Source organism: Podarcis liolepis, assembly GCF_965112155.1.
Source record: "Podarcis liolepis genome assembly, chromosome: 1".
Lineage (NCBI taxonomy): Eukaryota > Metazoa > Chordata > Lepidosauria > Squamata > Lacertidae > Podarcis > Podarcis liolepis.
The window spans coordinates 54,433,572-54,459,304 of record NC_139554.1 but is presented as its reverse complement, the minus strand read 5'-3'; the positions used below and the strand labels follow the sequence as shown (position 1 = coordinate 54,459,304).

The 25,733-nt window shown below is 40.3% G+C and overlaps 1 protein-coding gene across 3 annotated transcripts in view; it reads right to left on the bottom strand.

The window, feature by feature from the left end:
• Positions 1 to 25,733, bottom strand: part of LRRC4C (leucine rich repeat containing 4C) — a 614,900-nt gene that overhangs the window by 297,804 nt on the left and 291,363 nt on the right. For all 3 annotated transcript variants that reach the window (XM_083464159.1, XM_083464156.1, XM_083464158.1), the window contains exon 3: positions 16,292 to 16,462. The gene's annotated coding sequence lies outside the window, so the exon portion shown is untranslated. The remainder of the gene's footprint in view (positions 1 to 16,291; positions 16,463 to 25,733) is intronic.

The window sequence follows — 25,733 nt, the reverse complement described above, 5'->3', positions numbered from 1 at the left end:
GGAGGTTCCTGTTCCAAACAGAAAAAGAAGAAAGAAAACATTTTCAATTTCTCAGTAGTTCTGCACAGTCATGTGGCATTTCAAACCCTATAGTAAGAGTCAATTGGCACAGCACAATCTTGCCTGCAAGTAAGTCCCATTGAGTTCATGGGTGGTGCTATGGTCTAAACCACTGCGCCTCTTGGGCTTGCTGATCAGAAGGTTGGTGGTTTGAATCTATGTTATGGGGTGAGCTCCTGTTGCTCTGTCCCAGCTTCTGCCAACCTAGCAGTTCAAGAGCATACCAGCATGAGTAGATAAATAGGTACCGTTGTGGCAGGAAAGTAAAAGGCATTTCCATGCAGTCTGGCACTCATCACAGTGACCCGTTGTGCCAGAAACGGTTTAGTCATGCTGGCCACATGACCTGGAAAGCTGTCTGTGGATAAATGTTGGCTCCCTTGGCCTGAAGTGAGATGAGCGCCACACTGCATAGTCGCCTTTGACTGGACTTAACTGTTCAGGGGTCCTTTACCTTTATGCCTACAGCCTAAGGCTGTAATCCTTAACAGACATACTCCATTGCAGTAAGCCCAATTTTCTTCTATGGAACTTAGAATCATGTAAAACTCTGCATTGTCAAGGATCCCTAGTGTAGGACTAACTAAGGAAAGGTGACTGAGTGATAGGCTCAAGTTTAAACAGTTCAGTGGTAGTTCATTTGTCTTCAGAACTGTAATTCTGCTAACAGACTTGGGATCACAATCACATTTTGTAAAGCTTATGCAAGGTATGCCTTTAGTTTTTTAAGGCATTTTCATATATAATATCCAGTACTGCACTCTGTGTGCACTATGATGTGCATTCAGAACTCTTGCACATATAGGCTTTCTAATTCACCCCAGTGGAGAATACAACTTTTGGACTCTAGGCACACAGAAATGTTGCCTCTATTGAGGAAAGCAGATAAATATGTCAAGGTCAGGAGAGCTATAACCTGAGTCTCCATGCTCCACAAGAGTTGTTATTGTTTTTTAGAGGGGTTGTAAGGGTCTCCTGGTGTATTTCAATTGAACGTTCTGCACAAGCCATGACTTCAACTGCCATCAATCCCTGTTATTTGCATAGCAAAACAAAACCCCGAAATCATGGTAAGGTTGTTCAAGCTTCATTATCAGCAAGACACAAGTAGTATTAATAGTGCTAGTTTTTCCTGTATCACAAAAATCCCATTGCTTTAGCAAAATCTGCCACTAGCTTTGAATTTTTTGCTCTTTCCCTGAATAAAACAACAACCCAGAACATATATTTTGTTTGCCAATACTGCTTTTACTGGTTCACCCGTGGGCGCATACATTTTGTAACAAAAGCTCCTACTGGACTATTTGATTTTAAACAGAGGGTGTGTGCCAAGTATATGTCAAAAATATGCCTACAAAACACATGTGATATGACCATTGTATTAGACTAAAGGGTGGGGAAGTGATTGGTATGCTCACAACAGATGCCCAACCAAATATGGAAAATGCCCCTACGACAGCTTCAAAAAGAAAGCCACTAAGTTGTGCTCTGTATTGTTCAATGCACTTGCATAAGAACTGATCATCTTAACGTCTATCAGTATAACATTAAGCTACCTTTCCATTCACATTCCACTCAGTCTCATATTCTTCTTCTTACCCTACAAATCACGTTAGCAGTATGATCTCATGGGTCTTAACAAATTTGAGGAGGGCTGTATGAGTAGGAGTGGGGAGGGCTGAAAACATACCAAAGCAGGAAGAGAATTAGTTAGCTTAAACCCAGGAAATCATTCTAGCACTTAAGCTATATACTATGATTGCATTGGCACCTTTCCTAATTTATAAGTGAGTTTAATTTGGAGCAGTGCTACATGGAAGGTGTGAAGATATGAACCTTGAATTTTAATGGAAAACATTCTGGATAATTTTCAGCACAGGCCATGGAAATTAATGATGCACACATTCACTCGGCTGCTTCCCAAAATCAGAGTGTGCATGTCTCTGTGTGAAGGTTTGAGCAATTCAGAAAATGAATGACCCTCCGGTGGACGTAAGAAAGTCCTAGTGAATTAGTGATTCCAGGCAGAAGGCAGCATGCACAGATTTATTGCAAACCTGAGACTTTTCTCTTCCTTGCCAAGCAATACCCAGTGCTCTAAAGAGAGCAGAAGCTAAACTCTGGCAAGTTTGCTCTACAGTTGCAGAATACCAGACTTTACACTGCTGGTTCATTCACCTCCTTTTAATTACTTAATTCAGTACTGATGAATACTGCCCGAGTTAGAATAATGGGGCAGGTAGCTGAATAACCAGACTGACAGTACAAAACAACTTCCCTCTCCATGGCGTCCTTCAGATGTTTTGGACTCCAATTATTCCTGATCATTAGCTATGCTGGCTGGGACTGATGGGAATTGAAGTACAAAACACCTGGAGGCCACCATATAGGGAAGGCTGGCACAAGGAGACCATCAGACAATTCCCTTAATCATTGCCTTTATCTGATTTACTTCATCAATATCATTGGCTAGTTAACCCTGATCTGAAAGACCTACTGTTTGTTTTCCTTGTAATGGTATATTGAGATACAGGACTTAAACTGCTTCAAATCATTCCCTTTGCCAAGGAAATCTGGGAACTTTAGTCCCTTGAGACCGAGACCAACACTTCTGTTTCCAAGGTCATGGATACAAGTCTCAGATACTCAGAGTACTCATCTCTAAAAAGAGATGACCATTATAAGCCTCAAATTCAGAATCAGAAGTGCCAGTATCTTTATTTGCATCAGCCACTAGCCATATCAATAAAATAAAATAAAATAAAATAAAATACAATGTACCGAAGATAGAGGTGAAAATTTAACTATACAAAATACATGTTGGGGTTTTTCTTTTCTGGCTTGTATTTCAACACAACCCTGAAAATAATTCTGCTATAACTCTTCTGTTAAGGGGAAATGGAACTAGATTTTTTCATCTTCTTCATAGTGTGAACTGATCTGAATATTAGTTGCTTCTAACACTATCATTAGCATTATCAGTGGTATCTGAAGAAGTGTGCCTACACACAAAAGCTCATACCAATAACAAACTTAGTTGGTCTCTAAGGTGCTACGGGAAGGATTTTTGTTTTGTTTTGTTTTGATTGTCATTAGCAATCAGGTACTCCCCTACAAAGTTATGGGAGGGACCAAAGCACAGTAGTACAGTGTGTGTTTTGTATGTAGAGAGTCTTAGGTTCATCCTCTGATACCTAAAGTTTAAAAGAACCAGGTTTCAGAAGATGTGAAAGACAACTGCCTGAGATCTTGATGAGTCACTGTCAATCAGAGTAGACCCTATAAGATTAGATAGACAAATAGTTCTAACCCAGTACAAGAGATCTTCCTATGATCTATGTGGAAATTCTTCAACAAGTTCATGTCCACTGTTTTAAGGCATTCCACTTCAGGGTTTGCAGTGCATGAAACCCCATTTTATCTTACAGAATCTAATGAGATGCATTACGGATATTTATTGCAATATAGAATCCTGAAACATTTTCATTTTTAGCATAACCATGTATCCTCATTGAATCAAGAGAAAGAAAAAGAAATCATTCATAAAGATATGGATGTATTTATTTCCCTTTACCTTCCTTACTGTTCTGCTCTAAACAGAGGGAATAGTCAACCAAAGAAGCCAGCAGGAAAAGGAGAGTTTTAAGTGTGTGTGTGTGTGCGTGCGCGTGTGTGTGTGCGCGTGTGCACGCATGCATTTAAAAGTATGAAAATGTTAGGTTATCAGCCTGGATATGCCACGTTTCATCTCATCATTGCTAGATGTGAGCAACAAAAACAGAGTTAATGTTCCATAGTCAAAGCAGAAGTGACAGTAATGCCCAAGAATGGACTTTTACACAAAGAACTCCTCAGCAAAAAATAATAAATAAATAAATAAATAAATAAAAGAAAATAAGGAGGGAGCTCAAAATGTCAAGTGCAACAGAAGTTTACATTATTTCAAGTCCTTGACTTCTGCCCTGCATAAGCTTCTTAGTTCTCTGTGTGTCCAACACAGTGGACTTGCAACATATTGTTGGCATATCACTCATTTCCCCATGTTAATCACTAGAAAAATCAATAGAGCTAACATCGCTTGTGTGAAAAACACCTCTTCCTTGCAAAGAGAAGGAAATCATCCTCATGAAAAACATTTCTCCCGGGGAATAAATGCATGAATAAATAACTTATTAGAACATTTGGGAAATGCAATAGCACTGAGCTTCATCACTGCAACTTGTTCACGGTAAAACCTCCTGTTTTTTCACTCACAGCATTGCGTTCGTCATTAGTGATGCTTTAGCGAGGTGGATTGATGGCAGGCTCTTGTACATTAATGTATGCTTGAATGGGCAAAGATGCTCTGGGCCCATACTTGGCTAATGATAGCAAAAGCATACCACATTGATGGCAATCCCGCCCCTCATCCCCACAGCAGTTGTGGAAATACAATAATTGAATGCATTCAGATGAAAATGTTCTGAGCAATTCTCCCTACAGGGGGAGGAAAGTCAGCAGCTGAACCATTGCAACATCCAAATCCCTGCTAGTTTACAGCAGCCATAATGGGGAGCTGCAGCCAATCTCATTACAGTCAACAGGAGAGAATTAACAGTACCAGCTCCAGGGCTGGGGTACTTTAAGGGCCTGTGTTGGGATTCTCAGGAGAATAAGGAAGAACAGGATACCGTGGATCCATGGCTTCACTAGACATGCCCCATTCCTGGATCCACTACCAGCGGAGCATCTGTAGGCCAGTATTAAAACTGGCTTGCCATTTGTTTCTTGAACTTATATACTGCTTTATATTCCAACAAATCTCTAAATAGTATAACTCCTCCAACAACAAAAATCAGTATTATATAAATATATATAATTTCCATGTTCTCTGCAACCAATACTAGTAATTAACAACAATCCACATTTTAAGTAACACAATTAAGCAATAAATATCTCTAAACAGTAGACATAAGTAAAAATGAAAATGAAAAAAGAGTGAATAAAATATAAAATAAAGAATACATCAAGGTATAGCTTCAGAGCGCAATGTACAGTAATTACAATATATGTCTTGAGAATCTCAAAAATGTCACATGCACAAGCAGCATGTAAGAGCACAAATCAGGAATTCAGGAAGCAAGCTGTCAAGACTCAATGACCACACCCTTCACACACACTCTACATCACTCCACTCCACAGTTATCACTTTTTTTAAAAAAAAGGAAACACTTAAAAATGCAACAACTGACATTCATGTACAATTCCAACAGCAGAGGAAAAGTCAAATGCACATGCACACAAATTCATTTCCACCCTGTCTCTGTCTCACCTAAGTTTTGTTTGAATTTGGAGGCCTTCAGGAGTCAGGACTACTTTCACACGTATTGTCTTCTAACAGAGGACTTGATTTCCATGCTGTAGTATGGTGCATTATAGTGTTTTAAAAGGAACTCACGGCCTTCTTTGATTTTTGCCTGAACTGTAAGTATTTACCTGGGGGGTTGCGTTCTGAGGCATCGCACAAGTCAGCCCACCCCATTCCGCCCCCTTCCAGTTCTGGAAATGGTGTGTGTGTCAGCAGTCGCACATAAATCGGAAGTTCCCTGTTTATGTACATGTTAGCAAGCTGGTGACTGTTGGCATTTGCCAATAATAAAAAAAGCTACATGAGGCCCAATAGGAAATCTCTGTGTCAAAAAGAAGAGTAATGACACACCAGTAACATTGTAAATAGTCTGTGTCTGGAACAGATAGACCTTTGAACATGTATTGAAGGCACTCATTTGGTTGTAACATTTACTGAAAATGTCAAAATGTTATAATATTTTCAGTGGACTTTACAATCTTTTATGTTTCATGGTGATTGTAACCATTCACCAATGTAAATCATATAGCTCCTCTTATTTATTTATATGCAATGATAGATTTAACTGAGGTGCAGCTTGGTCCAGAAAAAGAAGAGATCTATGACAACAAAGAGGCAAGTTTGAGAATATATACAGATACTTTCCATCACCTTTGAATAATCATTAGTAGTCGTTCCCTATTTGAAATTAGACACAGCTGAGCTCAAGCATTTTTATGTTAAGGATGTTACTGAGAAATTCCAAAAGAACTTCTCTTTTCACATTTCTCAGTAGTGTGCAAAGACAGTGCTTACATTTACAGCACCTCCATCGAACTACTTCCTGGATAGGTTGTGAGAAGCTGGTTTCAGGCACTAGGCCTGTTGACAGACCAACTCTACATTCCAAAGATGTCTGCAAACATGACGTGAAGGCTAGCAACATTAACCCCGCTGTATGGGAATCTCTTGCAGATGAGCCAGTGTCTGGAGACAGGTTGTGTATCCACAGCAGTAACCAGAAAATGAATGACTGCTGGGAGGAACGCAGAGAGAAGAAATGGCATGGTTCTTCTGCAGCAGCAAAACTGGATGCCTTCATCTGCTCCACCTGTGATAAAACATGTCTCTCCTGTATTGGTGTCTACAGCCACAGCAGACACTAACTCTCCAACAGGTTTGAATTTGCTCCCAATGAGCCACAATGGATATGTGGTTGTTGCTCCTTCACACACTATTCTTCCTTCAGAACTGCCAGGGAACTTGAGAAGCCACCCTCAACTGATTGTCCTTGGGGCAATTCTGTTAGGGTTTTAGTTGAGTTGAGTTTTGAACACCGCAGAAGAGAAATTGCAACAGGTATTGTTCCTCTACAGCGCTTGCTGATGAGACCAAATAAAAGTCAAAGCATCAAGGAAAACCATTCACATCTGACTCTTTGATGCCCATCATGAGAATAACCTCTAGGTGTTATCCTGTCAGCCTGGAACTAAATGTAAGGCGAATGCAGACAACCCCATTTACTATTTGATATTTGCCCTATGTACCCTTACTCCCATTCACCAACCTGTCATTCTATGCAGCACATAGCATGGGCACTCAGCTCCTCCCTGTCTCTTACTGAAGAAGGAAAATGTTTTTGACTTGATGTCAGTGCCTACAAAATGCAGGCAGAGAGTGATGAGATCAGCTTGAAAGCTTTCTGTTATACAAACAAGGAGAGAAGGCATTTCTCCCTCTTGCCATCAAATTCACACCCAGTGAGATGGAAGGTGACCTCCATAAAAAGGGGGCTATTTTTTTGAATGACAGAAAGAGAAGCCAAAATTGAAAGGGCTTGAAATGACTTTTTCCCCTTAGTCTGCATTGTGCTTTAAAGTACCTGAAAGGATGCGTAAAACTATGCAACTATCCCTGTCTTGCAAAGGCGGCCCTGACATTATGGAAAGAGAGGGGGCAGCCTCAGGCAGCAGATTGGGGTTATAATAAAAGGGCATCAAACTATTACTTAATTTGTTGTTATTGGGTTGATTGTTTGCTTGTTTTTACCCCCAGTAGTGAGTGCTTGTGGAATTCTTTACCTCGGTTGTCAAAGTAGCTTAACTGACTGCACACTAAGTTGCTGCACTAACAGAAGCCAGAACAAGATGCTGCTTTTGGTAATTTAACAACAACAACAGCAAAAAATACCCCCATGCAAGCATTCATGGCACTCTGTGCTTAGGAAAGAATTCTGCACAGATGCAGAAGGATGAGAGAGAGAGGCCAGATGTAAAAGAGGAAAGGGATCCTGAAACTTTAATGCCTGTGTAGAACAGAGACTTCTGGAAGATATAGCTTGCCCTTCCACATGTGCTGTGTCAGGAGAATTTTGAGTGTCACATGGCAGGACAGAGTTTCAAACAAGGATGTGCTCTCCCAAGCCCACATTCCCAGCATGTTCATAGAATGGAAGATGGCAAGGTCCCCAAGGACGTGCTCTACAGGGAGCTGGCTTCAGGCACCAGGCCCCTTGGCAAACCAACGCTGCATTACAAAGATGTGATGCAATGCAAATGTGACATGAAGGTTGGAAACTTCAACCCTGTTGTGTGGGAATCCCTTGCAGATGACTGCAGTGCCTGGAGACAGTTAGGTCATGTACCCATAGCAGTGGCCAGAGGAGGAATGACTGCCGGGAGGAGTGCAGAGAGAAGAAATGCCATGGTGCATCTGCAGCAGCATGCCTTCATCTGCCTCAGCTGCAACAAGGCATGTCTCTCCCACATCAGTCTCTACAGCAGAGCCTTCCAAACTTTTCATGTTGGTGATACATTTTTTAGACATGCATCATTTCACGAAACAGTAATTCATTTTTATTAGCAAACTGGAGGTTAAACTAACCTCTTTCCAGCCCCGGGAGGAGCACAAAGAGTGTTCACGCGACACACCTACACACTGCAGCCGACACACCAACGTGTTGTGACGCACAGTTTGGAAAGCTCTGCTCTACAGCCACAGCAGGCTCTGTAACCTTCCAAGAGTTTGACCTCACCCCCTAAGGCGCACTCCTCCATTGACTCCTGAGACAGATAGATGCCATCAATAGTTTGCCCTCTTCTACATAACTAGGGGCAGGAGTCCTGTCCTTTTTTGTATCTGGCCATCTAAGAGATGGGGGTAGAATATATAGAACAAATCCTATGTAGGTCTACTTAGAAGTCCCATTGTGTTCAATGGATTGGAAAGCCTGTACTCAGTTTCTTGATCCACCTACTGTTATCTGTGGCTGTACCTACCTCTGGTTCTGCACACTATTAGCTGCCCTGCCCTGCACCCTACCAGCCCCCACTGACTCTAGCACAGTATTTCAATTGTCCATTCCATGTTCAACTCTATAATATCCAGCACTGTACAGAGTAGCCCAGATGTAGCTGTTCCATGTTGTTGTTGTTTAGTCGTTTAGTCATGTCCGACTCTTCGTGACCCCATGGACCAGAGCACGCCAGGCATTCCTGTCTTCCACTGCCTTCCGTAGTTTGGTCAAACTCATGTTTGTAGCTTTAAGAACACTGTCCAACCATCTCGTCCTCTGCCATCCCCTTCTCCTTGTGCCCTCCATCTTTCCCAACATCAGGGTCTTTTCCAGGGAGTCTTCTCTTCTCATGAGGTGGCCAAAGTATTGGCGCCTCAGCTTCAGGATCTGTCCTTCCAGTGAGCACTCAGGGTTGATTTCCTCCAGAATGGATAGGTTTAATCTTCTTGCAGTCCATGGGACTCTCAAAAGTCTCCTCCAGCACCTTAATTCAAAATCATCAATTCTTCGGCAATCAGCCTTCTGTATGGTCTGTCACATAGATATGTATAAATGAATTACAATACACCCCCCTTTTTTTCCAAATCACCTTCCTAAGATTCCCCATCATGAAATTTGCCTTTTTTGAACATCATTGTCATTGCACAATCCCAAGAGTTTATCCAGGCTCCATCAGTGTTTACTTAAAGTCCAGATATTTGCTCCATTTACCAATTTTTTTTGCTTATCTACACAGTTTTTGTGAAGAATACACATCCTTTCTTTGCCTTCAGTGAACAGTTGTGCCTCTCACTTTAAGTACCTCAAGGAAGAAGACTGGCCATCAAACAAAACATGAGATATATGGCTAGATTTGCTTTCAACAAGCTAAGACCATTGCAGACTGTACTGTACTGTACTGTGCTGTGTTGTGCTGTGCTGTGCTGTGCTGTGCTGTCCTGTCCCACATAAGAAGTATTTGTTGTGTATGCAGTAATTTTTCACTAATGTATATATCAGCTGTGCAGAATTTATCTGCTGGAATAATTTGCTCTGCAATTTGAAAACACCCCACTCTCCAGTCTGATACACAAAGTCATTTTCAACTCTAGAGTGGAAGTTTCCCAAGGACTGAGCATTTGTCAGGGTTTTTAGTTTATCAGTGCTTTCCAGGAACAAGTGTAATAAATCCAAAGTTGGATTAAGAATACAAAACCCTTCAAATAAGAACTCTTATTTGCAATATTACTGCTCAACTTCCCCTGGGTTATGTAATTTAGAGACTCATCATAATGGGTTCCATGCAGTGACAACACATGTTCAGAGATTGCTTGTTATCAGCTATTGGGCAATTTCACACAGTCAGAGTGTGATCAAAATAACTGCCAGAGAGATGTATAACCATCTCCTAATGGTGTCATCTTATCTGTTTAAAATGTCATCTCACAAAGTCAGAGAAATCATACAAGCACTTAAAATTTCCCCATAATACTCTGTATAAAATTCAAAGTTATTATCTTTGGATAAAAGTAAAGATATTTCTCAAATCCAACAAAACTTCACAAAGGTCACTTTATAATTTTCTCCTACATATTTTAGAACATTGGTAAAAGGTAAAGGTAAAGGACCCCTGGAAAGTTAAAGGTAAAGAGACCCCTGACCGTTAGGTCCAGTCACGGATGACTCTGGGGTTGCGGAGCTCATCTCACTTTATTGGCGGACAGCTTCTGGGTCATGTGGCCAGCATGACTAAGCCACTTCTGGTGAACCAGAGAAGTGCACAGACTTTTAAACTGCTAGGTTGGCAGGAGCAGGGACCAAGCAACGGGAGCTCACCCCATCGCGGGGATTCGAACCGCTGACCTTCTGATCAGCAAGCCCCAGGCTCTGTGGTTTAACCCACAGCGCCACCCGCGTCCCCCTGGAAAGTTAAGTCCAGTCAAAGGCGACTAAGGGGTGTGGCACTCATCTCACTTTCAGGCCGAGGGAGCTGGCGTTTGTCCACAGGGTCATGTGGCCAGCATGACTAAACCACTTCTGGCACAACGGAACACCGTGGCAGAAACCAGATTGCACGGAAACACCTTTTACCTTCCTGCCACAGCAGTACCTATTTATCTACTTGCAGGAGCTGGGACAGATCCCAGGTGGCACTGTGGTCTAAACCACAGAGTCCCTTTAGAACTGATGAAAGCTCTCGTTATAGCTGTCTTCCACTTTTGCTACCTGATCAGTATTTGAGGAACAAGTCTATCAAGTGGTTCACATAAACAAATGGCTGATCCCCCCCCCGAAGATTATTCTTGATTGTCGAGAAGTTTCACAGAGTAATTGTATGAAGGCACATCAGTTTAAAACCCAAAATTCTGGTGGCTTTGTGGGGGGAGGCCTCTACTAGTTGAAGAGCTGTCGTGTTCCTCACAATGGGCATAAGATGCTGTTATATCATGACACACCATCATCCCCAGAAGGACATTGTATGGGGAAGAAATGGTGATGGCAAAATATGTCACAAAACAGACAAAAGAGCTCATATTACTATCTAGTCAGGTCTTGCCTGCAAAGCCTACATGGAACACCACCACCACTGCTATTTTCTATAAAAAGAGGTGCTGGGATTCACCATGAACACTTCCCTTGGCAGTGGTGCCCACCTGAGAGGTACCAGAACTGAGTTCTGGCAAGTTCCAGCTGAAAAAAAGCCCTGACTACCACTAGTGAAATGGACAAGAAATTGGGGGGGGGGAATATTGCCTCAGTGCTGGTTAAATTAAAGAAAGAAAATATAAAGGCAAATATATGTTTGCGTTGGTAGAAAGTTCTTCATTTCCAGGAGATGTGTGAAGTCTGGATCTTCTCATAATGATCCCACAACTAGTGAATGTTTAAATTGACATAGGGAATAAACCAATGCATATTTTTTTTATAAAAAAAAGAAGTCTTGTAGATGCTCGAAGTCAGAACCACTGTTAATATTCTAGTTGCAGGCTTTTGGAAAATGTTATCTGAAGTGAATGTTTAAAGACGAGGCTTCTCAGATGAAATTCAGGATCTCTTATGCACAAGCTGTACTGGATCTAATGACTGTGTCTCATTCAAATGTGATACAAATATATATAATTGAAAAGAAGGAGACCTAGAAGCTAGATTGGATTATGATACAGACCACAAAATTATTTTTCAGGGCCTAGGTAGTTAACAGACCATTCCTTTGTGTGTGGGGCGGGAGTGCAATGCTACACAGGTATCACAAGTAGTTCATACATCTTTTTTAAAACACACACACACACACACACACACACACACACAAACACACAAAAAGATGTAATATTTTCCTTAAATGGAGAAGTTGTAATGATAGAATGTACAGTACTGAAGTTGTCCTTGCCTGTGTATGTATGGCGGAAAGCAGTTCTGGGAACCATCAGTCAAGATGAAGCCTAAAACAGCAGCTATTTTGACAGTTAATTGTAGTAAGACTTTCAGTAATAAGTAATAATGCCCCCCCCCCCCGGTTTCTTGAATCATCTCCCTACGTTTGCCACAGCAAATATTACCTTGGGATGAGCCAGAAAATCTCAATGTGTATCCATAGGTAAAAAAAAGCAGGCCCTCTCCTTGGCAGATTCTACCTGGCAGCCATGAGCATATAAACCTGTTTCAGAATTTATTTTGCCCAATTGCTTCCCAGCCCAGATTCTGATGCGCTAAGGTTGATGAGATTTGTAGCTACACATAACAAGTTCTTCAAGGTCAGTTGGAGGAGTAAAATCTGATTTTTCAAAGTTGGTAGATATATTTATTATCTACCCCACAAAAGACAGAACAAGACAACGGTTGCAGGAATGCACACTTGTGGGGTCTCTGTTCATTTCAGTTAAGGCATTTAAGCCACGTGCATAGTCAAATCCATGTTTAGACCGCCTTTCTCCAAATAAATGAAATAATGCATCTGATCCATTTAGGAGCTCTTAGACTAATGTTACAGGCATTCCACTCATGCAACATTTTTTTTTTTTTAAACCCAGCAAGCATATCAGCTAATGTAAATGGAGGAGAGAGAATTTATTCAAATTCATCTTTTGAATCAGCCCATCTACACTGTTTTGTAAGTTCCTCCAACCCTCTGGAGCATTTTTTGAGGAGGGAAGGGAGCTATAGTAGGACAGGGCACTCAGAGAAAATCTCCCCTCCTCTTACAATAGTCATGCGTCTGAGGGGTCCATTTCACCTGTAATCGAATTTGAGCAAAGTGCTGTACAGTGGAGGAGAAATTGTGGGAAGCTTTACTTTATAGACTACACTTTTATCCTGTGTGAGCCACATAAATTGTATAAGGATAATAAGAATGCCTCCCTCAAACAAAAATATCTTTTCAGCCTTTCCTATAATTTCCTCCTTTTTCTTGCCCACAATGAATAGATGTTCTCAGGTTGAAATAAATATATACATATACTCTCACTTTGTACTACTAGGTCCTACCAAATCCTTGATTATTTCTTGGCATTAACTATGATTGGTGACCTTTATTTCCCAGGTACAGTTATTATTATTGTTTTGCACCATGCATTATCCTACGGGATATCACCTGGCCTATATGTCTGACTTGCTCACAAGGCTGCATCATGCTGGTTACACAATTTTCTGTAATCTGTGGTCTTTAGAAAGAATAATAATAATAATAAACACATTTTGGACCTTTTTGTTCATTCTTTTTCACAAGGTATTCTTTAAATGTTTTTTTTCTTTTTTAGATCATCACATAAATTAGAGCACAAAATGTTCAACTCACACAGGTTTGTCAGATGTATCTTATTGTTTAAGTCTTCTGTCAACAAATTATTTTACTTCAAACTGTCATGTCCCATTAGAGCAACAATAGTCACTGTAGGCTCAACAAGGCTCATCATATATTGTTAATTACGAGAGTTATTCAAGCATTTGTGATCCATTGTGTCAGCAAAGTTTGAAGCAACTACAAGCAGGTAAGAACATATCATAATAAAATCCTGATAACATTAAAACATGAAAATCCAGATACCATTAAAAACATGAAAATAAAATAATCAGTATTACTAAAAAGAAAAAAGTAATCAATACAACAAATAAAAGAATTGCAATAAAAATCAATCAAAAGGTCAGCAATACAATGGGAGGACAACAAAAAGCCTGGAATATTCCCACATTGTACGCCTTATCCAAGAAGGCAACCAATGTCCCAATGGTAAAAGGTAAACCTATTTCTGCAACATTCCCTGACTTTCCCACTGATATCACTTCTGGCTGGTCCAAATGACAGGTAAGAATGACCTGATTCTGTAGAACCATCACACCCAGATAGTGTCTCAGAAGAGAACAATATGCTAGCTAGGAACTGATTAGATAATGAATTGCCGAACAGTGTGTAATAAGCATACTGACAAACCCTAATTTCAAATTTACAGTCAAATTCTTTTGGTGGCTTCGTGTAGACCATGAAAAAAAATGTGCCAAAACAAAACCATACATAACTGCACATAAGCTTCCAAGCTAGTGAAGAAGCATTTCCGAGGAGGGCTACCCTTTGGATGTCTTCTCCAAGAAAAGAAAAGAAATCAGTAGGCTTCCTACTTGGTGCCAACAAGGCCTTCCAACTTCTCAGTTCAATACGGATTTGTACTGCACAGCATAAAGTGCCAGTGAGGAGTCCTGAATAATCAGCAGGGGTGAATGGCTGCTTTGAATTCTTCCCCACCCCCAGTAATCCACTAGGTCCACTGAAGCTGTTTCTGTCATATTAAGGGATAGTTGTCACTTGCTGGTGAACACTAGAGAGTTGGCTTTTCATCATATTTAGGGAGTAGATTCTTAAGGTCCTAGTTTTCTATCATGATCACCTGTATCAACCCAAATTTATTTTTGGATTTCTCCAACAGCAGGTGGAAGAAGCCAATGGACTGAAAGCCTTTTGGGTTTCTTCTTCCAGAGCTTGAGAACTTGGGGAAAAGATTTGTTGTATCTTTGCGGGGGGGGGGGGATGAGCTACAGTGGTACAGTGGTGCCTTGCAAGACGAAATTAATTCGTTCCGCATGTTTTTTCTTCTTGCGAGCTTTTCGTCTTGCGAAGCACGGTTTCCCATAGGAATGCATTGAAAATCAATCAATGCGTTCCTATGGAGACCGTCCGGGGACAGAGGGGAAGCGCCGCGGGCCTTCCCCTCTGTCCCCGGACCTGTTTTAAAGCAAGGGAAGGGGCAGCGGTTAGAATTCTCCCCGTTGCTGCCCCTTGGTTCAAAAGGGGTCCAGGGAGAGAGGGGAAGGCGCGGGCGCCTTCCCCTCTGTCCCCGGAGATTGCGGGTCTGGCAACGAGGAGAAGCAATCTTCTCCCCGCCGCCCCTTGCTTCAAAAGAGGTCCGGGGTGCGGGGGCAAGCTTCGTTTTGCGAAGCAAGCCCATAGGGAAATTTGTCTTGTGAAACAACTCAAAAATGAAAAAACCTTTCGTCTTGCGAGTTTTTCGTCTTGCGAGGCATTCGTCTTGCGGGGCACCACTGTACCTCAGGTTAAGAACTTAATTCATTCTGGAGGTCCATTCTTACCCTGAAACTGTTCTTAACCTGAGGTACCACTTTAGCTAATGGGGCCTCCTGCTGCCGCCGCGCTGCTGGCACACGATTTCTGTTCTCATCCTGAGGTAAAGTTCTTAACCTGAGGTACTATTTCTGGGTTAGCAGAGTCTGTAACCTGAAGCGTCTGTAACCTGAAGTGTCTGTAACCTGAGGTACCACTGTACATTCTTCTTTAATGCAACATGCTAGAATGGAAATCTACTCTGCTGAGATAATGACAATGTAATTTAGCAGGCTTATTTTAGATTTATATAGTCTTCCAGCCTCAGCTATCCTGGCATGGTTTTGAACTTTGATCAAAAGATTTAAAATGATATTAGGATGTTCCTGTAGTCCTTTAGAAGAGCATCTTACATTCTCCCGAGGGTTTGAAACACACATCCTATGCATGTGACTGTTCACCATGCCTACTGGATCTGTTCCAAAACTTCAGGATGACAGCAGCTTGGGGAAGGCTGCTTTAGGATGTGTAAATGGGTTGCATCTGGACACACCAGTTTGAATTCACATATGGAAGAATGACTTGAAAGTTATCATGGCACTGAATGGAATGCAGCAAGTTCTCTTCCAAGCTAAATACAAAATAACTTCATTCGATTGCAGCATCAAGCTGCCAGAGCCAACTTTAGAGCTCACAAAGGGGGGAAATAATCAACTTCCCAAAACACTATGTTCTGTGATAATGTCACAATTTGCACCCACGTTCACAACATGGAACACTGTCAACAAAGTCAGACACATCCATAAGACTCATGCAGAAGAGACTGTCCTACTGCTATATCAACTTCACTGAAGTGTCCAACATAATCAATTTTAAGGTCAGCTTAACATCAATTCCCAAAAAATAAATCACCATCAGCAGTAATATTTTTACAAGGTTGTTTTCCTCCTCCTTGTAACAGACTACTAAAAAAAATGACATGGATGAAATAGAAATTGCACTCACAGTGCAGCTATGCACACATTCTTGGAAGAGAGAAATGTCACGGAACTTGAAATGAAAAAATAAATAAATAACTGATTACCTGTGCAGGATTCTTCATTGGAAAACATCCCAAATTTCCAAAATGGAGTCCATTTGCTGGTTTGTTTGTTTTCTCTTACTCTGTATGTCTCCTCATCAACAGATTGAATAGGGCAATTTGCTTTTGTTCTTCCCTCTGACCCTTCCCCACTGTTTTCCTTTTCACTTGGACCTGGGTAGGAAAATGTTGACATTGAAATAATTACATCATTCTATATAAACAGTCTTTAAAAATACTAAAACGTTTCAAATGCTTCACATTTGCTCCACAAAAATAGCCGCAAAATAATAATAGATTGGTACAGTTGCCAAAAACATAAACTCTTCTTAAATTTAAGAAGAGGTGGTGATGGAGTTTTCTGGGGGAACTGGAATTTCTGTTCAATGATGAAAAGCAATATCAAAAACAGAATATTCAGCAGCAATCGGTGAAGCAGTTTGTTAGGCACAACCTGCCAGTAACTAGTCATGAGTGCAACTGAGTGGGAGCAAAAAATTATTTATCACAGTTATCTATGAGTGCAAAGCAGTGCCTGTGGATGCAGGCAATACCTCAGAAACCACCAGGTAACTCAAAAGTGTATCCCCCTTCATAAAATTTGTAAAAAACCTCAAAGCGGTTTTGCATATATATAAAATTAAAATTAAGAAAACAATACAACCCTACTTAAAAGCAACAAGAACTTTAAAGCACCAAGATAATACTGTGGTACCTCAGGTTAAATACTTAATTCATTCTGGAGGTCCGTTCTTAACCTGAAACTGTTCTTAACCTGAGGTACCACTTTAGCTAATGGAGCCTCCCGCTGCCGCTGTGCCGCTGGAACACGATTTCTGTTCTCATCCTGAAGCAAAGTTCTTAACCCGAGGTACTATTTCTGGGTTAGCGGAGTCTGTAACCTAAAGCGTATGTAACCTGAAGTGTATGTAACCCGAGGTACCACTGTAATAATAATAACAATTTAATATTTATACCCCATCTGACTGGACTTCCTCAGCCACTTTGGGTAGCTGCCAGCAGAATGTGTGCATTTCCAGAGACAATATCTAACCACCTTGCATAATTAGACCAGCTCTACAATTTTATGCTTATAAAGGTACACCTACTATAAAACCGCAGGCAAATCAGTCTAGGGTTGTTGTTTTTACTATGTACCTTTAAAACTGAATTTTGGGGAGCAAATTTGCTGCGCTGGGAAAATAACCTGGAAAAAACCTCAGAAGGATAGAAGCAGTGGCTAAGAAGTTACGGTGAATGGGGGAGATGCTTCAGGCTTGTATTCTGCTTAATTGGCACCAAAGGTCACAGAAACTAAGTGTAAAAATGTTTTGATGGATATGTGGCACAGAGGCAAATGGATTTGAATGTTCAGCATTTTCCAAGCAAGCAGCACTAGCAGAACTAGTGGTGAATATACAACCAACAATAACCAAGTGATAACATTACATCAACACCCCTGCCACCATAGTACTGTGATTGGAGAGCCCTGCTAAAACCCTTCCTTCTCACTGGAACCTAGATCTGTCAGTCAGTCACGCAAGAGCTTTCGCTCTCCCTCATCTCTCCAAGTTGGTGTTTTTCTTATATGACAAGTTTGGGGAGAAATATTCTGCACATTTTTCATTTTAAACAATCTGAATTTCTGAAGTGCTGCGAGCCACTTTGGAGCTTCCATTTCAGTTCAGGGTTATTGTGAAGAGCTACCACTTAAACTCAGACAAGTCCTGAATCTCCCAGAAGAGGCCTTGCTTTAGTTCTTGAGGCATGATTTATTCTTTCAAAACCTTTGCACACCCTGTAGTACACTCACATCCCAAGACTTTGAACAGAGCCTGGTGTACATAAAACTATGCAAAAAGGACTCTGTTTACAGCAGGCATAGGCAAACTTGGCCCTCCAGATGTTTTGGGACTACAACTCACATCATCCCTAGCTAACAGGACCCATGGTCAGAGATGATGGGAATTGTAATCTCAAAACATCTGGAGGGCCGAGTTTGCCTATGCCTGGTTTACAGCTTGCTTTCTGCAAGGATCCTGGCCATATGGAAGTGCATTTACATATGAAGGGATCTGTTCAGACCTTCCAATGAATGCACAGAAGGTTGGATCATGAATAGCATATATGATACCACCCTCGTATATTTTTGCATCCTATCTCATATTGAAGGTATGGGCAGGCATATCTCCTTCAAATGTATGTAATCTAGCTGTATCCACCTTTTTCTTTTTCAGTCACAAACCATCAATGCTTGTCTGAGTAGACAGTCTATCTGATGAACGTAGCAGTTTCATAAATTGATTTTATCACGTTAAACCTATGGTAAATCTGAGCTACCATCCTTCTCAAACTGTGGACAGAAAAAAGAATCACCAAAGCCAGTTTCTTTCTGTAGGGATTAATTTTAAAGACAACTGCACTGATAATTAAAAATTCCAAAACTTTCAGTAATTTCAAATATATTTCAAATCCTTTTTTCTTCTTTTTTAAAAAGTAAATACATGGAATGGTATTAGAAAATAATCCTCAAGCATATATTATGTTTAATGGAAGCTATGGAAGCCACTATGTCAGAAGAGTTCAGGACAGTATTTTCAATCTCTCAATATTGTTTTATTAAATCTCAAATGAATTTCATATCTTTTATTACTTGTACCAGCCATCACTATATTTCATTTTCTGCAAGGAGGTTACATATTGTCTCTGGAAATGCACACAACGGAGGACAAGAAATGATCCATTCCCAGGCAAGATCAGATATTTCTATTCTTCAGAAAGCTATTAAAAACTACTACCCAGATGATATTTGTCCTTGTCTTTCATTTTCAAGATGACAATATGATAGGACAGGGTGGTACGCTATTTGGATCAAAGCACAGTGCTCCCAAATCTTTTTTTTCTGACCAATAGGGAACCAGAATAAGTGGCTAAGAGTAAAAATGACCATATTTTGGACTCCCCACTTAATAGCAGGGGCGAAATGTTTGTTGGGAAGACTGTAGTCCATCAGTGGATCATTTCAGATACTTATCTAGACTGAAGATATATTAGCAAGTCCTCATGGAAGTGCATACACGTGAACAAATTCTATCCTTGTAAGGCTACCAGGGACATTCTATGGAAAAAAAGATGGTGGGCCACATAGGTATATGGGAGCGGCCATCTTTCTTCCCATATGAAGGGTCTGCATATTATCAGATCCATGCATGAGGGGCAAAATTGGAAGGTTTGCTCCAAAATATAGAGAAAACTGGATTCCTCCCCAACCCTACATGCAACATCACTTCCATGAAAGTGATAGTTTAAAAGATGAACATTTGGACAATGAAATGTGGCAGATTATGCAGGTTTTGTTTGCTTTGATTAAACACATATTCAGTCTCAAAAGGAAAGGAAAAACATTTTTAGTAGGTTAAAGTATTTTGATTCATATGTAGATGGGGAGGAAAAAAAATCCCTCACTGAATACAGATGTTTGATAGTCAGATCCCCCCGTCCCAACTTTCTGTGAGCACTGATCCTGGTTATGATGTTCCCAGCTTTCTGGTATAGCAACCTTTTCAAGGAGGTGGGATCCATCTGCATCACATACATGTTTGTTCATTTGAAAAACAACAGAACAAAACCTCATCCTCCATTATGTTTCAATCAGGTGTGCTTGCCCCCACCCAATCATTTCAGCTTGTTTTGTGGCCCTCACATTTTAGATTCTGATTGGGCTGCATTTCTTGTCAGGTTGACGAAAGGATGTCATCCATCACCAGCTTCTATTTTCTGCTTTATAAATTTTGATGCCTCAAAATGAATTTTGCCAAGACTCGTCTTTTTGCCTGCTCTAACAACTGCGATTATTACCATGTTTCAGAAAACAAAACTGCACATTCTTTCCTCTCAAATGCTGAGCACAACAACTTCAAACTGCTGATTGGGATAACCTCAGGTAACTATTGGTAATCTAATTTCAAATATCCTTTTTCTAATAGAATGAAGGCTAAACTGAATGTGACCCAGTACATTGCTGGGAGACCAGGAATATATAAGAAATCTAGACATTTCTGCCTAACCCTTTCAAAGTCTCCACCTGGGACTCTCAGTTTCTGTGAATAAAATAAAATACTCCTTTTAATTTAATAACGTATTTTTATTTTTATATACACCTCCTATTCTTTGTGTTCCATAATGACTTGAAGCAACAAAGGAAGAAGCACTATTATGGCAATGATTTTACTACATTACACAAAAACTAAATAGCCCTACCCCTATTTCTTAATGTCAGAAATATATGGCTACAACAGTCTACAATGCCACAGGCAGTCATAAGAGTCTAAGCTCTGCAAAATACATATTTTTGAAAAGAAACTCCCCCCAACCTCTGTTAAATTTATAATACATAATAGATGTCAAGTCCCAATAGTTATTGTATGGATTCATATGCATATTTTTCTATTGCCTAGAAAATGTCTAGAAATATGTACATATTAAATATCTGTGTACCACTCATTGCTCAGTTCTTCTTCTGTGTAGTTTATGCCATTGCTATGGATATTACTTATACAAGTGCTACTGTTTTTTACATATGCTTTATTTTATTGTACCAAGAGGAAATATGAAAGTGTTTTTGGGCTTTGTGTTTTTGCTTTATTACTACAATTTAACCGCAGTGTTGTAGAACACGTTGTTTTTAAACATATATACATGAAGGAGCATATCCTACAAAACCAATTGTCACGTACAACAAACTTATCTACACCTGAACAGACTTATTTCCTTAGGTGTTTCTCTGTACTCCTTTCCAGATGTTCATTTGACCACACAAATCTATTGCAGAATAGGAAGCTGCCTTATATCAAGTTAGACTTTTGGTCCATCTAATTCAGTATTGCCTACACTGATTGGCATCAGCTCTCCAGAGTTTCAGGCAGGGATCATTCACAGCCCTACTTGGAGAGGACTAGGACTGAACCTGGGGCCTTCTGCATGCAAAGCAGATGCTCTACCACTGAGTTATGGTGACTCCCCAATTATTCATTCCACCCACCATTCTAGGAGGTTTGTGCACTCTTTCTGATGCTCAAACAGGACCACCTTTCTCCATTTGGCCTGCTGATAGAGTAATGGATAGGAACAGGCAGGAGGATGGTGGTGTTTTAAACACTCAGGGAGCTGCCACTGCTCACCACACTGCTTGCTCCCTTCCTCATTCTGTTGGCTTCATCTTCTCCTGTGGCCACCATGTCAGATTTCATCACAACTGCACAGCTTGAATGGACAGAATTGCCTGAAATGCTGCTGAGGACAGGGGTGGGACCTGTCTTTTAATGAGGGGAGATGGAAATGTGACCCAAGTGGAGGACACTTGCACCCACCTAGGGGCAAGATCAAGACAAAGGGGAACTCCCTCAGGCACCTGCAGATCCACAGAAATATGGAGTTAGCTCTACAGATGATTCCCAGGAGTATAAAGAACAAGCAACTGAAATTGTATAAAATAGATTTGGACAAGAAACATGCAACAGCACCACTATTACTTTTACCATCCTCATAATCCTGCTGTTTAGCTGCAAATAACTCTTGTCAGTAAATGTCTGTTAGATGAACCAAACATAGTTTGCATATTTTCTGGAACATAAGGCAGCCACCTAGTGCTGCTTCAACCAGATGTTGTTATGATGCCTATATAGCATCCTCAACAAATGGCTTTTCATAAGAAATGAAAATAGATTTGGTTCCAATCCAGCAATTGTGCTTCCGTAGAACAGATTTTCCTGCATAGCAGAGGGTGGGAATAGATGACTCTCAGAGTCCCCTCCAACTCTACAATTCTATAATTCTGCGCTTTAGTAGGGATGTGCATTGGATCTGTTTGTACCCCAAATAAAAAGGCAAAATTGGGGTGATTTGGGACAGTCTCAAATTCCTGAACTGGATCTTGCTGTTAGCAAGGTATTTGAGGAAAGGTCAGGAATGCCAATATCTTCTGAGTAGCTCTGTTGCCTCTGTTTTTCCAAGTAATTTAAATGCAGAAACACTCCCCATCTTTTCCAAGAAATGAAACCAAGCTGATGGGGGAACTTGGGATAGAAAAGGGGAAAAGGGGGGGGGGAGCTGGTTGAGAAGTGGGAGGTTATGACAGTCTAATCAAAGTGAATTGTCCCCCGGCCAATGCAATCCAATCACAGTGATTTAGGGGAGAGATGATGAAATAAATAAATAAAATTGCTCTCCTCATGGGTTGTCACTTTTCTCTACGTTTTGGCCATGAGGGCAAGGTATATTCCCCCCTGTTTGGTTTCATAAGAGGAGATTACAGATTTATGAATAATACTTCATTCTACCTGTCTTCATTCCAGATGAAAACTTCTGGATGGATCTGCCTGGAACTCAGCAGGGTTGGTCAACTCTGCCTGCAAACTTTATCCACTTACACAAAAAGGAAAACAGATACAGTACTTTTTCTTTTCTTTTTTTAAGATTCTCCATTATAGTCAATGAGGGCAAAACAGCTTCAGACTTCACACATCAGATTTTGACCTGAATAATATATCATATCAAAATGACAGCAAATGGATCTGAAACATATTGGGCTGAGATACAAGATTAACCTTGTGGTCACTACACATCCCTCCCAGTTTTGGATGACAGGATACCATCAACCCTGCCATAGTTCAGACCACATGAGATTCCTGCTCCATGTGCCTTGTTAATTTAACTAGCAGTTGACCTACCAGAATTGGAGTAAAGAACTGAATCCTGCTGGCTGGTCGGATTCTTATCTCACCCCCTGTGGACCAACCTGGACAGGTGACTGACACCGGTCAAAATTAAAAAGTGGCAACTGTAACCATTGGTGATTAGAGCAATCTTGTGTTAAAGGAAGAGAATTCCACAGAACTGGTGCCACAATACTAAAAGCAAGTGGTCCAGTCACTGTTGTGCACTATTCCAATTCAGATTAAACACATTTTCAAAAGGCTCTCTGAGAAACTCTAGGTGTCCACACACAAAAAAAATCTGTTTGGTATTATCTTTCTGTTTATGTTAATAATTCAGAATATAAGCAATCCCCACAACCAAGAACTTATACATTGACCACTAATAATGAAACATATGTTGTAGATATTTTCCCACATTTTTATGCTATTTTTGTAATATACAAATGACATGAGAAAACTTAGTATACTTATTTGTATAACATTATTCTTGTTTATAAAAACCCAATAAAAACAATAACCAATCCCCCCATCTCCTATAAATGGCTGTGGCTAATACAATAAAAAAGAAATATGTGCAGAGCTTCGGAAACTATGGTCTATCGGAAATCCAACTGATGCCCCTGGAAAATAAGGGATATCCATGTCTGTTGTATTTCTGTTTTTATAGACTTGTTAGAATTATATCCAAAGTCAGGAATGTATTACTGATGTCTCTGCCCCCCCCCCCTTTTTTTGTATCTGTTAAACTATTTCAAACCTGTTTTCTGATATGATTTTGTTCTATGTTTGATTTTGCATTTTAATAAATAGAAATCAAAACTAAAAATGTATAAAATGTTATCTGGTAATTGTTTGCATGGCTGTGAAAACAACTGATCTCTCTCTATTCAAGGTTTGTAGAACTCTGTATTTGACAACATTTAGTGAATTCTTTGTCATTATCTTCTGTTTGCCTCTTTGCTAATTCTTCTCAGTGGAGGTGGAAAGAGGTTCCCTTTGCAGCTTTGGATGGTCTAAGTTAGGCACTAGCTTGCTGCTGATAAATCAAAGATTATTCAGTTTCTAAGAAAGTCCAATTTACCAACTGTCTGTTGCTCGTAGCATCAAAGATCTTGGGATCTTACAATCACAAGCAAGTTAAAGAAACAAGATTGGATGACTTGAGTAATGAAGTAGAAAAATTACTTTTTTTTGAAAAATTGTTTCCCATTTATCTTCTATATCAATGTTAACACCAGAGATATACAGGGTCATCTATCCACTGTAAAATGATCTGTTTTCACTGCTTTGTTTCTGACTTGACTGTACTAGTATATAAATTGTATTCTTGGAGGAAGTGGGGTAATCAAGATGCAAGCATTTGCCTAATGCCTTTTTAAAAGGAATATTTAGCTTCTAAATTCTATTTGGCATCTTTTTAATCACATCTTTGTTTATGTTTTACGCTGTTGTATCCAGAACAATTCCACACACCCCTGTAAAATTCAAGTTAGAAAGGGGGAGAAAGAAGGAAATGGTGAACTAGAGATGGGTGAGATGAAACTGCAGTGTTGCTTGCTTCAATTAAGAGGTTCACAAAGACACAGATAAATTTTTATCACCTCCTTTTGTCCTTGAGTCTCCACTGAAGAGAATTATTATTTCAGCAGTTGGAAAGCCACATAATCAGGACGTTTGCATGATGCAGATGAACAGAGGATTAGACATTAGCGTCTCGAGGAAAATGAACTCAAGGAAAAGATCAGCATACAATGCATCGATTCCCAGGGCAGTCAGCAGAAAATGAACATATATTGACCAATGAGTGGAATAATAGCTTTGTTGACAAGCTCATAGGAGACATTCAATCTCTACACCAAGTGGGCAGAGCAGTGGAGTTGGAAAGAAAATGAATCATCTGCTCTCTTCCATTCACCATGGCTGCTGTCCTTTGAATATGGGATAGAGAATAGCACTGGTTCTCGCTAGTTCCTCTGGCCATTATTCCCAACCCCAACCCATCAGACTAAGAATCACCAACTGATAAAATAGTCCCAACAGGATGCCTTGGTATCTAATTGCAGTGCTTTGAGTACTCCTTTCTGTTTGCCCGAACTCAGTTGTGCTTAGAAATTCCCATTAATTAAAAACAGTAATTGAAATACCACCTCCTGGGAAATAAGGCACAATTCTGTAGGGGTTCTGGATGCATTTAAGTCAGGAGGGGATGTTGGCTAGGGAAGAGGGAATCAGTAGTTTATGGACTGTGTCACTGTTGGTTTAGATCTGAGATATTTTGCCAAACAGCAGATCCTTACTTTCCCTAGTTTATTGGGGTTAATGCCCCCCTATTTCCCACTGCTTTGGGTTAATTTCTCAATTCCTTCTCCCTGCATGGGGTGGAATCTATACTTAGCAAGTCCTTATCTTCTGCAAGGTGAAGAAAACAAATGCCCTACTAGGAATGGGAGAGGAATTTGATTCAGTTTGCATTTAAAGGTGAACCTAATTTGCACAATATGAGAACCAAAACACAGCCACCCATTGCTCTGTACTTTGCAATGTAGTTATGTAGTCCAATTATGTGTACACATATATGTAAAACTGCATATATTTGGGAAAGCTGCTTTGCCAAAATTGCATACGAAATTGCATACAAACTTGTGTATATTAGGAGAAATTAGCAGTAAAATGCTGGTGAATTTTCATGAGAACAACTCATTCTGTCTTTGTGCTATTTTCTGATGAAA